This window comes from Scyliorhinus canicula, unplaced genomic scaffold, assembly GCF_902713615.1.
Source record: "Scyliorhinus canicula unplaced genomic scaffold, sScyCan1.1, whole genome shotgun sequence".
NCBI lineage: Eukaryota > Metazoa > Chordata > Chondrichthyes > Carcharhiniformes > Scyliorhinidae > Scyliorhinus > Scyliorhinus canicula.
In genome coordinates this window covers 261,462-276,339 of record NW_024055473.1, presented here as the reverse complement: position 1 = coordinate 276,339, position 14,878 = coordinate 261,462, and the positions used below count along the sequence as shown (strand labels likewise).

Sequence of the window (14,878 nt, the reverse complement as noted above, 5' to 3'; positions counted from 1 at the left end):
ATGGATTTTTTCACCTCCTCATACGTCCCAGATACCTCCTCTGATAGTGATGCAAACATTTCACTGGCCATACCTACCAGCTTTGTTTGAATCAGTAATACCCACATGTCCTGTGACCTTGTCATTTGTTCAGTCACCTTCTGAAATGAAATGAAAAAGGCTTCAATCTGTTTCTCATCAAATCTTGGCAATGCTTGGTCATATTTAAATAGCTAACCACCAAGCCTTTGACTAAGACGCTCTTTCTCTTTATCCTCATCACCATCCTCCAACTGTATGTTTCCCTTTACATCCGCCAATTTTAACTGACTCATGTTTCATGGTCATTTTCTGAAGTTCAAACACTCTCGTTTTTCTTTTCCTCTCCTTTTCTTTTCCCTCACTGTCTTTGAGTTCATTCAGCCAACCCAATCACAAAAGATAGACAAAAGATAGACTAGCCCTCAGTTTATTATGGGTCAGGGTTTAGAGAACACCAAAGTATACCATCGAGTTCACCTGACCCACAACTTTAAATAGATTTTAGCTATGGGGAGCACAAGGGCCCTCTTTACAGGTGTGATGTAACAGAGAGCTAAAGTATGTTTAAACAAAAACTATGTTTATTCTATGAATCCAGTTAACATTTTATAAACACACAGTAAACAGTTTATCAACTACCAATGCTGACCCCCACAAAAGATACAGTATTCTATAGATAACCCTTGATAACTTTCCAAACAACATCCACAAGTTAAACCCTTTTAAAATAAAGACAGCAGGTTTAAATTCTCTACAGAAACTTTGAAACAATCAAGTGATGCTTAGATTGCAGAGAGAGATCTTAACATCTTCTTGCTGTGAATGAAGCTCTTCACCTCTGAAACAAAACCAAAAACATACTGCAGCTGCCAGCCCAAAAGCAAAAGTGAAAGACAGACAGCCCAGCTCCACCCACACACTGACATCACTTCAGCTATTTGATAAACACCCATTTGTTAAAGGTACATCCACCGGGGCAGCACGGTGGCCTAGTGGTTAGCACAACCGCCTCACGGCGCTGAGGTCCCAGGTTCGATCCCGGCTCTGGGTTACTGTCCGTGTGGAGTTTGCACATTCTCCCCGTGTCTGCGTGGGTTTCGCCCCCACAACCCAAAAATGTGCAGAGTAGGTGGATTGGCCACGCTAAATTGCCCCTTAATTGGAAAAAATAATTGGGTAATCTAAATTTTTAAAAAAAAAAAAAAAAAAAAGGTACATCCACCTGACAGCATGTATGCAACAAATATAGATTCCTTCAAGGAACAAAAGTCCAACAGGAAAAGTGTAACCGTGGAGAACAAGAAAAGTTAAAGATTCATGAGATCCATTAGAATTCAGCAAAAGAGGACCAAGAAACTGATGAGAGTAAACTGGCGAGAAACATAAAATCCAACTGGAAAAGCTTCCACAGGAATGTGAAAAGGAAAAGATTAGCAAAGACCAATGTGGGTCCATTCCAGGCAGAGACAGGAGAGTTTATAATGGGAGTAAGGAAATGGCAGAGAAACTGAACAATGTGAGTCTGACTCCACAGAGGAAGATACAGAAATTGTCCCCAAAACACCAGAGAACCAAGGGACCGACAGAGATTAGTATTGGTGAAAATGTCGTACTGGAGAAATTAATGGGGCTGAAAGTTAATAAAACCCCAAAAGCTGATGATCTACATCCCAGAGTGTTGAACGAGGTGGCTCATTATAAATTCTCCTGACTCCATCTGGAATGGACAAATCTTTGTTTTAGCCAAACATTTCCTTTTTATGTAGCCATAGAAACTTTTCCAATCCATTTTTATGTATTGTGCCAGTTCACATTCTATTCTGTGGCCGCCTAAAATGGTGTCCAGCAAGGCATGCTGGGAAAAGTGGTCAGGTTTTATGGACAGGCAGATTGCAGAACAGATCAAACAAAGTTGCAGCAAAAGGGTTTGCAGACTTCAAAAGATTTTACAGGTTGATGCAAATAACATAAGCAAATGGCCATCTCCAGGCCATCCCAGGAACAATAGAATTGTCCTGTCATTCACGCTTCTTTACCAGACACAGCATCACCTAAATTCCTTTGGAAAGCCTACCTGCCCCGAACACTTCCAGGCATGGTCACTGAATGCCCACCCCAAAATTGACGTGGCAGCCCCTGATTGGACTGGATCGATCAGGCTGATTGATCCCTCATCAATTGATTGACAAATGACCAAGAGACCACCCTCCAAAGGGGAGGAAATTCAAGCAGGTTTAAATTGGGTTCTGCACAACTTTAGAATCTCTCTGCAGCAATAACCAACAACGGTGACTTCCACTGGTCGGCGAAGTAGACCATCACCCGACCAACTGAAGGAGGACCAGAGCCAGGGACAGACCAGACCAAGGACTGAACATTGAGGACCACAAGATTCGGGATACAGATAAAGGCCAATATCTGGGACTTGCTAGTCACTTTGAAGTTAAGTTAAGGTCTTGTGCATAATAGCTTTGTCGTTTGACTTAAGTGTGTGTGATCAATTTACAGTAACAATTGTGTGATGGTGAATAAATATTGAACCATTGTATGAAACAGTTTCACAGTCATTTGTCCGCAGTATATGGGTTAAGATACACTGTGATTTAGGCAGGCACAACATTGGCAACACCAGATGGGATGCGATTAGAACATAGAACAGTACAGCACAGAACAGGCCCTTCGGCCCTCAATGTTGTGCCGAGCCATGATCACCCCACTCAAACCCACGTATCCACCCTATACCCGCAACCCAACAAACTCCCCCCCCTAACCTTACTTTTTTATTAGGACACTACAGGCAATTTAGCATGGCCAATCCACCTAACCCGCACATCTTTGGACTGTGGGAGGAAACCGGAGCACCCGGAGGAAACCCACGCACACAGGGGGAGGATGTGCAGACTCCACACAGACAGTGACCCAGCCGGGAATCGAACCTGGGACCCTGGAGCTGTGAAGCATTTATGCTAACCACCATGCTACCCTGCTGCCCCTAGTAACAATTGTAACAATTGTTGCTCTGAAAAATCCCACAAACCTAATTAATAATCAGAAACCACAGGTATATATTCCGTGATGGACAAATCGCTAATTTCGGGTTGTACTAACTGCATGCATTATTAACAGGGAGAACAGGGTACATTCTGTTAGTTTGTACTCAAACTCAGAGGGATTAGGACAGGAAAATAGCCCATAAGTCGTACCCCGTCCAATCGACTCCCGACACCTTCCCTGTGGCCAGAGATGAGCGACCGGAGTTCGCAGGTTGCAAAGTGTCCCATATAGGAGGAGAAAATTTGAGAATTTATAAAGAGGAAAGGATGGTCCCTATGGGCAGAATTTTGTGAGAATACAGAGACAGGCCCTGGAGCAATAGGACAAATCTGTTGGGAGGACCTGAAGAAAGCACCGGGAAAGCGTGCGCTCAAGTATGAGAAAGCGATAGCGGTAGTGTGCTGCTTGGCGCAACTAGTAGGAACAGAGGAGGTCCTAATGACCGTCCGCGGACAGCTCGCGGAGAGTCAGGAGGAGATGAAGACATTAAAAAAAGGAAAGTCGGGAGGAGATAAAACATTAAAAGAGAGTCCGGAGGAGTTAGAAAAAATTAGAAGCGACAGGCAGGAGGAAGTAAAGAAATTAAAAGGCGACAGGCAGAAGGAGTTCACAAAATTAAAGAGGGAAGACAGGAGGAGATAAAGAAATCGAAAGAGGAACGGCAGAAGGAGATACAAAGATTGAAGGAAAAACATCAGGGGAGATTTGAGCAAGTGGCAGTGGATAAAGACAGGCAGATTAGTGATCTAAAACGTTCAAACCAGGCTAACCTGTTGCATTTAGGCAGCTTTCAAACACAGCATGCAGTTAGGCTGATCAGCTGAGAGTTTCTGCAGCATTTCATCGATCACCTTGTGATTCCTGTCAGAGTCCGTTGCTGAAAGCACTTTCAGCTGCAATGTTCATGACCAAAATGTTCATGTTTTCATACACGTCTCCAAACTTGTCATTGGTAAATTCACTGCCATCAGTCAGATACTTAACTGGTGCCCCAGATCCAGTCCCTGTCCATTTCTCCATGACTTGTCGAGAATAACCCTTTTGGCCTTGCCATGTATTATTCGAGAAAAACTAAATCGGATTACCATTTAGTTACCAAGGCTAAAGTTTAGAATGAAAATATTCCTGTCTTTGTCCCATACCTTAGATCAGGGGTGGGGAAACTTTTCCGTGCAAGGGCCACATTCGGAAATTCACAATTTTAAAGAGCCGCATAGTATATTAAGTAAAATAATTAATATTTTAAATAGCCAAAATAAAAGGTCTTTAAAGAAAAAAAAGCACATTTGTTTGAAAAACAAAGTAACTCAGTAAGTAACAGAACAATGTCAATGAGAATGATGCATCTGACTGCAGTCATTTACCAGTTTGTTGAAATCAGGTGTCAAGTTGCTTGTGCTGATCCTTAACACTGACAGAAGCACAGCCTAGCCGAGTCAATGATAAAAACGCGCGTAGTGAAACAGAACCAGAGAAGATTAACAAAACCTTCAAGGCCTTCTACCAAGAGCTGTACACCTCAGAGCCCCCAACGGGGAAGGCTGGGATGAACCGGTTTCTTGACGGACTGAACATACCAGTTGTGGGAGAGGGCAGAAAACGGGATCTGGAAGCACCACTAGCACTGGGAGAGATCATGGACAGCATTAGCTCCATGCAGGCGGGGAAGGCGCCGGGACCGGACGGATTCCCGGCGGACTTCTACAAAAAATTTGCGACAGCGCTGGCCCCGCACATGCGGGAGATGTTCACAGACTCGCTAGCTAGGGGCACGTTGCCACCCACGTTAGCACAGGCCTCAATCTCGCTGATACCTAAGAAAGACAAAGACCCAACGGAATGTGGGTCATACAGACCCATATCTCTGCTGAACGCAGACGCCAAAATACTGGCCAAAATCCTAGCCAAAAGGCTAGAAGACTGTGTACCTGAGGTGGTCACAGAGGACCAGACGGGCTTTGTCAAAGGTAGACAGCTGACCGCGAACATCAGGCGCCTGCTGAACGTGATAATGACCCCCTCCGGGGAGAGAACACAAGAGGTGATCGTCTCCCTGGACGCAGAAAAGGCCTTCGACAGAGTCGAATGGAAATACCTCATAGAGGTACTGGAGCGGTTCGGGCTTGGAACAGGGTTCACCGCTTGGGTAAAGCTCCTGTACAACGCTCCCATGGCGAGTGTACAGACCAACAATACCAACTCCCAATACTTCCAGCTGCACAGGGGCACCAGACAAGGATGCCCACTGTCCCCGCTGCTGTTCGCACTAGCAATCGAACCGCTAGCAATCGCGCTCAGGGCAGCAAAAAATTGGAGGGGGATCCGAAGGGGAGGTAGAGAGCACAGAGTCTCACTCTATGCGGATGATCTGCTCCTCTATATCTCGGACCCACAAAGCAGCATGGACGGGATCATCGCGCTCCTGAAAGAGTTTGGAGCCTTCTCGGGCTACAAACTCAACATGAGCAAAAGTGAGATCTTCCCATTACACCCGCAAGGGGGGGGGGGGGCAGCACTAAAGGGGCTGCCGTTCAAACAAGCCCGACATAAATTCCGCTACCTGGGGATCCAAATAGCCCATGACTGGAAAGGGATCCACAAATGGAACCTCACCAGCCTGACGGAGGAAGTTAAAAAGGACCTGCAAAGATGGAACACACTCCCGCTCTCCCTCGCGGGGAGAGTTCAGACGATCAAAATGAACGTACTGCCCAGGTTCCTCTTCCTGTTTAGATCCATTCCGATCTACATCCCCAAGGCCTTTTTCAAAGCGCTGGACAAACTCATCATGGCGTTCGTATGGGGGGGTAAAAATGCTAGGATCCCAAAGAAGGTCTTACAAAAAACAAAAACCAGGGGAGGGTTAGCCCTCCCGAATCTACAACTCTACCACTGGGCAGCAACAGCCGAGCGAGTAAGGGGATGGATCCAGGAGCCAGAAGCTGAGTGGGTGCGTGCGGAGGAGGCCTCCTGCATGGGAACCTCCCTCCGGGCCCTCGCCACGGCAGCACTCCCATCCCCACCCAAAAAACACTCCAGCAGCCCAGTGGTGACAGCCACCCTCCAATCCTGGAACCAACTGCGGCAGCAACTTGGCCTGACCAAAATGTCGAACAGGGCTCCCATCTGCAACAACCATAGGTTCAAACCAGCACTGACCGACGCCACCTTCAAAAGGTGGAGGCAGGACGGGGGGACACTGACAGTCAGGGACCTATACACGGACGACAGGATCGCAACACTGGACGAACTGACAGAGAAATTTCAGCTAGCTGGGGGGAACGAGCTACGGTACCTGCAGCTCAAAAACTTCCTACGAAAGGAGACAAGGACGTACCCACAACCGCCACGACAGACACTACTGGAAGACCTACTGGACGCAAGTATCCTAGAGAAAGGGAACTGTAGTGACATGTATGACCGACTGGTAGATAGGGACGACACCGTACTGGACGCAACAAGGAGGAAATGGGAGGACGACCTGGGGATGGAGATCGGGTGGGGACTCTGGAGCGAAGCACTGCATAGGGTCAACTCCACCTCCACGTGCGCAAGGCTCAGCCTGACGCAACTAAAAGTGGTACATAGAGCCCACTTAACAAGAACCCGTATGAGTAGGTTCTTCCCGGAGGTGGAAGACAGATGTGAACGGTGCCAAAGAGGCCCGGCCAACCACGCCCACATGTTCTGGTCCTGCCCCAGACTCGTGGAGTACTGGACAGCCTTCTTCGAGGTAATGTCCAAAGTGGTGGGAGTGAGGGTGGAGCCATGCCCGATAGTGGCGGTCTTCGGGGTTTCAGAACAGCCAGATCTATTCCTGGGGAGGAGGGCGGATGCCCTTGCCTTTGCCTCCCTGATCGCCCGCCGTAGAATCCTGTTTGGCTGGCGGTCAGCAGCACCGCCCAGAGCTGCGGACTGGCTGTCCGACCTCTCGGAATCTCTCCAAATGGAGAAAATCAAATTTGCCATCCGAGGGTCGGACGACGGCTTCCACAGAACGTGGGAGCCATTCATGCAACTGTTCCGGGACCTATTTGTGGCCAATGTACAAGAGGAAGAATAGTCGGGGGAAGGTAGCGGGAGGGGGGGGGGGGGCTACAGGTTCGTTACGGGGGTTCGATGGCTAGCTAAGGCCCAAAACCAAGCTAAATAAACATGTTGAGGGGGGGGGGGGGGGGCGCAGTTACTACTACGAAGATGCTTACCTGTAAATATGTGTGTTAATTTTTGCGTGTTTGTTTTTGTTTGTTTTTTTTTTCTCTCTCCTAACAATTTGTAATTTGTCCAATATAAAATACGAAAACTGAATAAAAACATTTATAAAAAAAAAAAAACGCGCGTAGTGGGGTGGATGAGTGGGGCTGCCTTATTGGTCGGTTTAGTTGGGTGTGCGACCAATAGGAGTCCAGGTTACAAACAATAATAAGGCTTATTGTTTGTAACCTGGACTCCTATTGGTCGCACACCCAACTAAACCGACCAATGAGACAGCCCCACTCATCCACCCCACTACGGCGTTTTTATGCGGCCCGCCAATGAGGTGCCCGGAATCATAACCGGCATTTTTGAAAAATCGCTGAAGTAAATGCGCTTATTGAATAAGCGCATTTACTTCAGCGGCTTTTCAAAAATGCCGGTTATGATTCTGGGCACCTCATTGGCGGGCCGCATAAAAACCTTTGTCGTGCCGTAGTTTGCCCACCCCTGCCTTAGATCCATGGCAACTGCCTCGTTAAAATCAGAGACAAAGGGAAGGTTTATAATAGGGTGTGATGGCGTGCTCCCATTCCTTTTGCAGATTTCACACTTTGCATTAATCTCTTTTAGAATAAAATTCCTAGTGCACCAGAGTCTTTGAAAGGGACCTTACCTCGGAATACTCCCCGCCCGATCCCTGTAACTCAGTGACCCCACCTAACCTTTTGAACACCACGGGCAATTTAGCAAAGCCAATCCACCTAACATGCACATCTTTGGTCTGTGGGAGGAAACGGGAGTACCCGGAGGAGATATGGAGAGAAAGTGCAAACGCCACACAGCCACCCAAGGCCAGAATTGAACCCGGATCCCTGGCACTGTGAGGCAGCAGTGCTAACCACTTTGTCGCCATCCACAGCCTTTTATATGCATCAACCAACCCCGTACCTTTTAGCAGGATTTTTCATCTTCAACAGCGAAGGTGAGCCGTTAGTCTGCAGCTTTAAGACAAATGTTTTCTCTATACTTATCAGCCGATGCTATTAAGCCATCTCAAACACTAAAAATAGAAATGTTAGGTATTGTTAAGGGATACAATAATATCCTGATGGAGTAAACTTCAGATCCACTGACTCTCTAAAACCAATTGCCTTATCTTGCTCCATGTTCAGTTGCATTTGTACCTTGTTCATAGAAGGTATACTCAACAGAAAGGATATCTCACTAGAGACTACACCAGTCTCAATAAACTGCCTTATTTCAGCTATTTTACATCAAATCAACATTATTTCAGTGACTTCAATGTCTTGACATCACCAAACTGAAACATGGAGAGCTTTCTTACTCCTGAACCTTGTGTCGTTCTTCACCAGGAGGTGATCTTCACCAATCTGACCCAATACTGTCGCGGTGCAGCCACTAAGGAATGGGCTTGTGAGGAAAGGTTGGACAGGCTAAGGCTTGTATCCCGTGGAGCTTAAGATTGAAACATGTAAGATCCTAAGGGGTAGAAGTGGAGAGGATGTTTCCTCGTGTTGGAGAATCTCGAACTGGGTCACTTTTTTAATATATATTTTTATTAAGAGTTTTTCTGTTTTTACAAATAAAACAACAAACCCTCAACTGGTACAGAAATCCTTCAGTGTGCATGAATACAGAAAAAGACAGGATGAAACTTGGTGCCTCTGTTTATACCGGGTGAAAAGGTGAATGGATAAACTGGAGAAAGAGGGAGAAGAGGATAAAGCCATGAAAACAGGGTAAAATGGTTCACGCCTTCACATGTAGCGATCGCTCATACACCTAAAGAAAATCTAGGCTAAGATTTCCATACCCTGCTGAGGTTTGCTCCAAAACAGACTTTCCCCCAATTCCAATCATAATGAGGTGCCAGGGACACTTTGTAAAGCATTTTTCTCAGATCAGAGACCTGTCTGCACCTATACAGGGTCCAGTCAACATTCTTTACCCCCAAAATAAAGAAAAGGTTCAGAAATAATTCACAAAACCTTTTGTCCGAAGGGGGATACATTCAATCACAAGATGCAACAAATCCCCAAAGTCAAGTTCAGTAAAGTGATCATTATACCATATGTATATCACATATTCCATGTGTATATTATATACACACACGCAGCAAATATTCATACAATTGGTTCAGATTATAATTGACATGGTCACTGCATCCCTTCACACAGAGAATGAAAGGATATTGAAAAGTGTGGGGGATCTCAGGATAAAGCCATGAACATGGCCCTATGGTGCAGGCTCTACTCCATAAAGCAACCAAGGATACTGCACCCTGCCAAGGCTCACAACACAACAGACTTCACTCCTCAGTGTAAAAGCAAGGATTATAGCACATAAAAACACAGGTAAATACTACACAACCCTCATGTCATAGAACCACCTCAGTGCTGTTTTCACAGGGTAACAGGCAACAACCCCTCACTGCTCATATATCATACACCCTTGCCGGGCTAAAAAGCAATAATACAAAATCAGGAGTAAAGTCACAGAGAAACAAAGGTCAGGTTTAATGATAAACTGCAGAAAAATATAACCATCCAGGGAGATTGGACAAGCCACAGCCACCAAGGATCATGGAGCAACAATCTGGATCCATCCAGAGATCCCCCAAAGCCCCTGTACCCCCGCCATGTCGTCGTCCCGAAACGCCCGTAAAAAATTACCGAGGAGGGGCTGGTTTAGCACAGTGGGCTAAACAGCCGGCTTGTCATGCAGAACAATGCCAACAGCGCGGGTTCAATTCCCGTACCAGCCTCCCCGAACAGGCGCTGGAATGTGGCGACTAGGGGCTTTTCACAGTAACTTAATTGAAGCCTACTTGTGACAATAAGCGAATATTATTATTATGTCCAGCCCTCCTGCCCTTCCCAAAGAACACCGAGGACAAGTCAATGTAAGACCAGTGGTCAGGGTCCCCGATCGACCCCAGGCCTCGAAGAGCGGATACAATGTTCTCCGTCAAACTCAACACAACTGAACCTGCGAATTGAGATTGTTGAAAACATGTCCGCCTATTCTTAAATTCAGCCTGGAATTCATCCCCAGCTCCCCTCGGGAGACGGGACACACAGATATTCCTTCTCCAGCCCCATCTCCCCGAATCAACCAGGATGTTCAAAACCCCATGCAGCAGGATTTCTAAGGACTGAAGGCGAGGCCTCACTCAGGAAGCTGCTCTATCGACTGACTGGATTATCTTCTCCATTTCACCCCTTCCCTTTAGGACATCCCACAATTCATAAATAATTTGTGCCGGGAGTGAGACCATCATCCACAACAACTCACAATGGCAGCCATCGTTTAGGCCCATTCACCAGGGAAACCCCCACTGCGACTGGACCCCAGCCCAGCCACCTCTGTGCACCAGGGAACCCCCACTGCCATGGACCCCAGTGCGGCCATCTCTGACTGCCTCATTCAGCCAATGATTGTCTTGACTTAACTCTGCTCCCCACCACCAAAGTTTTACCAGGACCTTCCTGGAACATAACACAGATCATACGGGTCAGGATCAAATAATTATGGCTTGTGCATCTGAACAAAGAAGGGTGGCGCGGTGGTTAGCACTGCTGCCTCATGACACCGAGGCCCCAGGTTCGATCCCGGCTCTGGGTTACTGTCCGTGTGGAGTTTACACATTCTCCCCGTGTTTGCGTGGGTTTCGCCCCCACAACCCAAACATTTGCAGGGTAGGTGGATTGGCAACACTAAATGCCCCTTAATTGGAAAAATGAATTGGATACTGTAAATTTATTTTAAAAAGAGAATTAAAGGATGAGTGGTGCCAGGGCTCGCAAAAATACAGCCGCCCCACCGACGTGTCCCCGAATTGACTGTATTGAACACAAAGATGATTGATTTGACTTTTATCCAGAATAATAAACACTATAACTGGGCAGGAGATTATTATTAGCAGAGACAGACCCAGTTCAATCCGAGATCAGTAATATCCAATCAGTGTAGTTAGCTGTGAACTCACTGGTGACTCTGGACATGGGATAACTAATCAAATCCATGCCCACTTTCAGACCGGGTGCACCACCTCACCCCGCTGTGAATTTGCTGGCGTCCAATCAGGTGAGGTGAATAGTGACCCAGTCCCACAGTGAGCGTAGCTGATTGATCTCTCATCAGTATGAACATGTTGATGGGACATCAGTTCGTGGGAACCTACAACACTTCCTTCAATCTGTGCATTGAACACATCTCTCCTCAGCGTGAACGCAGTATTCCGGAAGGATGGCTAAATGAATTAATTCCTTCACTTGGGGCACGAGAGCGGATCTCTCCTCATTGTGAAGCCGCTGGTGTTTCAGCAAGATGGATGATCGAGTGAATCCCTTCCCACACACAGTGCAGGTAAATGGCTTCTCCCCAGAGTGAACCCATCTGTGTGATAATAGGTCAGATGACTGAGTGAATCCCTTCCCACACACAGAGCAGGTGAATGGCCTCTCCCCAGTGTGAATTCGCTGATGTATAATGAGGACAGATGATTGTTTGAACCCAGTCCCGCAGTGAGAGCACCGGAACGGTTTCTCGTCAGTGTGAAGACGCTGATGGTACATCAGCTCCCTGGTACTTTTAAAGCACTTCCCACAGTCTGAGCATTTAAAAGGTCTCTCGTCAGTGTGAACTCTCTGGTGTGTCAGCAGGTGGGATGACTGAGTGAATCCCTTTCCACACTTGGAGCAGATGAATGGCTTCTCTCCAGTGTGAACTCACTGGTGTGTCAGCAGGCGGCAGAACTGAGAGAATCCTTTTCCACACACGGAGCAGGTGAAGGGTTTCTCCCCGGTGTGACTGCGCCGATGAGTTTCCAGGTCAGACGGGGATCTTAATCCCTTCCCACAGTCCCCACATTTCCACGGTTTCTCCCCGTGCGACAAGCGTTTGTGTTTTGACAGGCCAGAAGATCGGCTGTAGCCTCGTCCACACACAGAACACGTGTATGGTTTCTCCACGCTGGGAATGTTGCTTTTTTCTTCCACGTTCAAAATCCGTACGTTGGGAGGCTCCACCTGATCCTGATGTGATGTTTGACTTCAGTTTTCTGACTCCAAATCCTCCCCTTCTAATATCCTGTGAAATTGATTTAAAAGAGAAAGCAGGGAGTGAGAGAGAACCCACAAAAACAGGGTGTGAAATTGAGCTGAATGAATGTGGTCATTTGTGGGGCCGGCACTCGGAAAACGTGAGCATGAAAACTGTTGAATTGTCATAAAAAACCCAACTGGATTCGCAGCTCCTTGTCCCTCTAAAGATGGCTCTTTAACTCCCTCCCTAACAGCAATGTGGGTGTACCTACATGGGACTACATGGAACTGCAGCAGTTCAAGAAGGCAGCTCACCAGCATCTTCTGAAAGGCAACTAGGAATGGACAATAAATGTTGGCCTAATCAGCGACACCCACATCTCCTAAAATGAATTGAAAGAAAACCAGGCCGGTCTCCTGCTCCGGTGTGGGGAGAATGAGAATAAAATCAATCAAGTGAATGATTTTCTCTCCTGGTCACAGGGATCCTGAAGCCCCGCCCACTCTGTGACATCACCAACATGGCCTCGCATTCGATACACTTCTCGCTGAAACGAGGTGGGGGCCGTTCACCTGTTCCTGGGAAAAGGCCCGGAGCTGCTAACTCAAGCCCTGCAGGCTCTTATTCAGAGCTTGCGGCCTAAACAAAGTCTTTCTGAAACCTTCCCAGCCGCAATGCGGCCCCAATTCTCCGCTACCCCCCGGGAGCCCATTTCTCCCTCCGCCTGACCGACTCTCACCCGCGGCACAAACCCTCCCGCGCAGGGTTGAACAAAATGAAACTGCGCATGCTCCAGAGATCCTCCAGAAGGGCGCGTGTGCATTCGCTTCCTGTAGTCTGACGAGAACATATTCACACCCGCAAGGAATGTTGGGTAGCAGCTGCGCCATTGAATATCCAAAAAGGAAACATCAGATCATTTTATTAACAGTTTGAAATGCATTAATTGAAAACACACACAAATAAATCCTAGTGAACTTGCGCTCTGCTATATTTAATTTCTCAAAGTGATTTAAACCACCTGTTGGAAGACACCAGCTTTTAAAGCTTTTTTCCACTCCCTTCCTCAAGAGGTGTTGGCTCTGGTTGTGTTTAATTCCACCGTCACTGATTCTTCTTGATTTCTCTCCCTATCTGAATAATCACTGGTTTTATAGAATGGTAGAGCATAGATGGAAACCATTCAGCCCATTATGCCTGTACTGACTCTTTGGAAGATCTATCCAATTAATTCCACTGTCCTGCTGTCTGACTCAGAACAATGTGTGTCTGCTGTGGTGTTGCAGGAGGCAAAGGAAAAGCGTTTTCCAGCTGGTTACTTCTCAGACAAACTCACCCCTGTGGTTGAACAGTGCACTAAACAGAGATTAAAGTCTGACTCAAATATAGGCAAAATGTGCTGCAAACTCTCAGCAGGTGTGCCAACATCTGTGGAAATTACAACAGTTTTGAACCCAATATGACTTCTTCAGAATTGAGCTGCCATAATCACAGAATCACACAGTGCAGAAGAAGCTCTTTGGACCATCAAGTCTGCACCGACACATACAAAATACCTGACCTGTTGACCTAATCCCATTTGGCCCATAGCTTTAAATGTTATGACATGCAAAGTGCTCCGCCAGGTATTTTTTAAAGATGTGAGGCAACCAGCCTCTACCACCTTCCCAGGCAGTGCATTTCAGACTGTCACCACCCTTTGGATCAACTAATTTCTCCTCAATTTCCCCCCAAACCTCCTGCTCCTGAACTTGTGACTGACCCTTCAACTGAGGGGAACAGCTGTTTCCTATCCACCCTGTCCATGTTCCTCATAATCATGTTCACCTTGATCATGTTGCTTCTCAGTCTTCTCTCCTCCAACAAAAACAACCCAAGCCTCCCCAACCACTGTTCATAACAGTGGAGAACCTTCCAAGCGATTTTTCACAGTGCTCAGCAAAGGTTTATACCAACAAAAAGGAAGGACGGAAGAAAGAGGGAAAATCGACCATGGATATCTAAGGAAATAAGGGAGAGTATCAAATTGAAGGAAAAAGCATATAAAGTGGCAAAGATTGCTGGGAGATTAGAGGACTGGGAAATCTTTAGGGGGCAACAGAAAGCTACTAAAAAGCTATAAAGAAGAGTAAGATAGAGTATGAGAGTAAACTTGCTCAGAATATAAAAACAGACAGTAAAAGTTTTTACAAATATATAAGACAAAAAAGAGTGGCTAAGGTAAATATTGGTCCTTTAGAGGATGAGAAGGGAGTTTTAATAATGGGAGATGAGGAAATGGCTGAGGAACTGAACAGGTTTTTTGTGTCGGTCTTCACAGTGGAAGACACAAATAACATGCCAGCGACTGATAGAAATGAGGCTATGACAGGTGAGAACCTTGAGAGGATTGTTATCACTAAGGAGGTAGTGATGGGCAAGCTAATGGGGCTAAAGGTAGACAAGTCTCCTGGCCCTGATGGAATGCATCCCAGAGTGCTAAAAGAGATGGCTAGGGAAATTGCAGATGCACTGGTGATAATTTACCGAAATTCACTAG

The 14,878-nt window shown here is 46.6% G+C and overlaps 1 long non-coding RNA gene across 1 annotated transcript; it reads left to right on the top strand.

Moving 5' to 3' along the window:
* The first annotated feature begins 260 nt into the window (after positions 1-260).
* Positions 261-2,405, top strand: LOC119959851. Its single transcript, XR_005459306.1, has 2 exons — positions 261-983; positions 1,234-2,405. It is a non-coding gene; the product is annotated as an uncharacterized LOC119959851 (long non-coding RNA).
* The last annotated feature ends 12,473 nt before the right edge of the window (positions 2,406-14,878 follow it).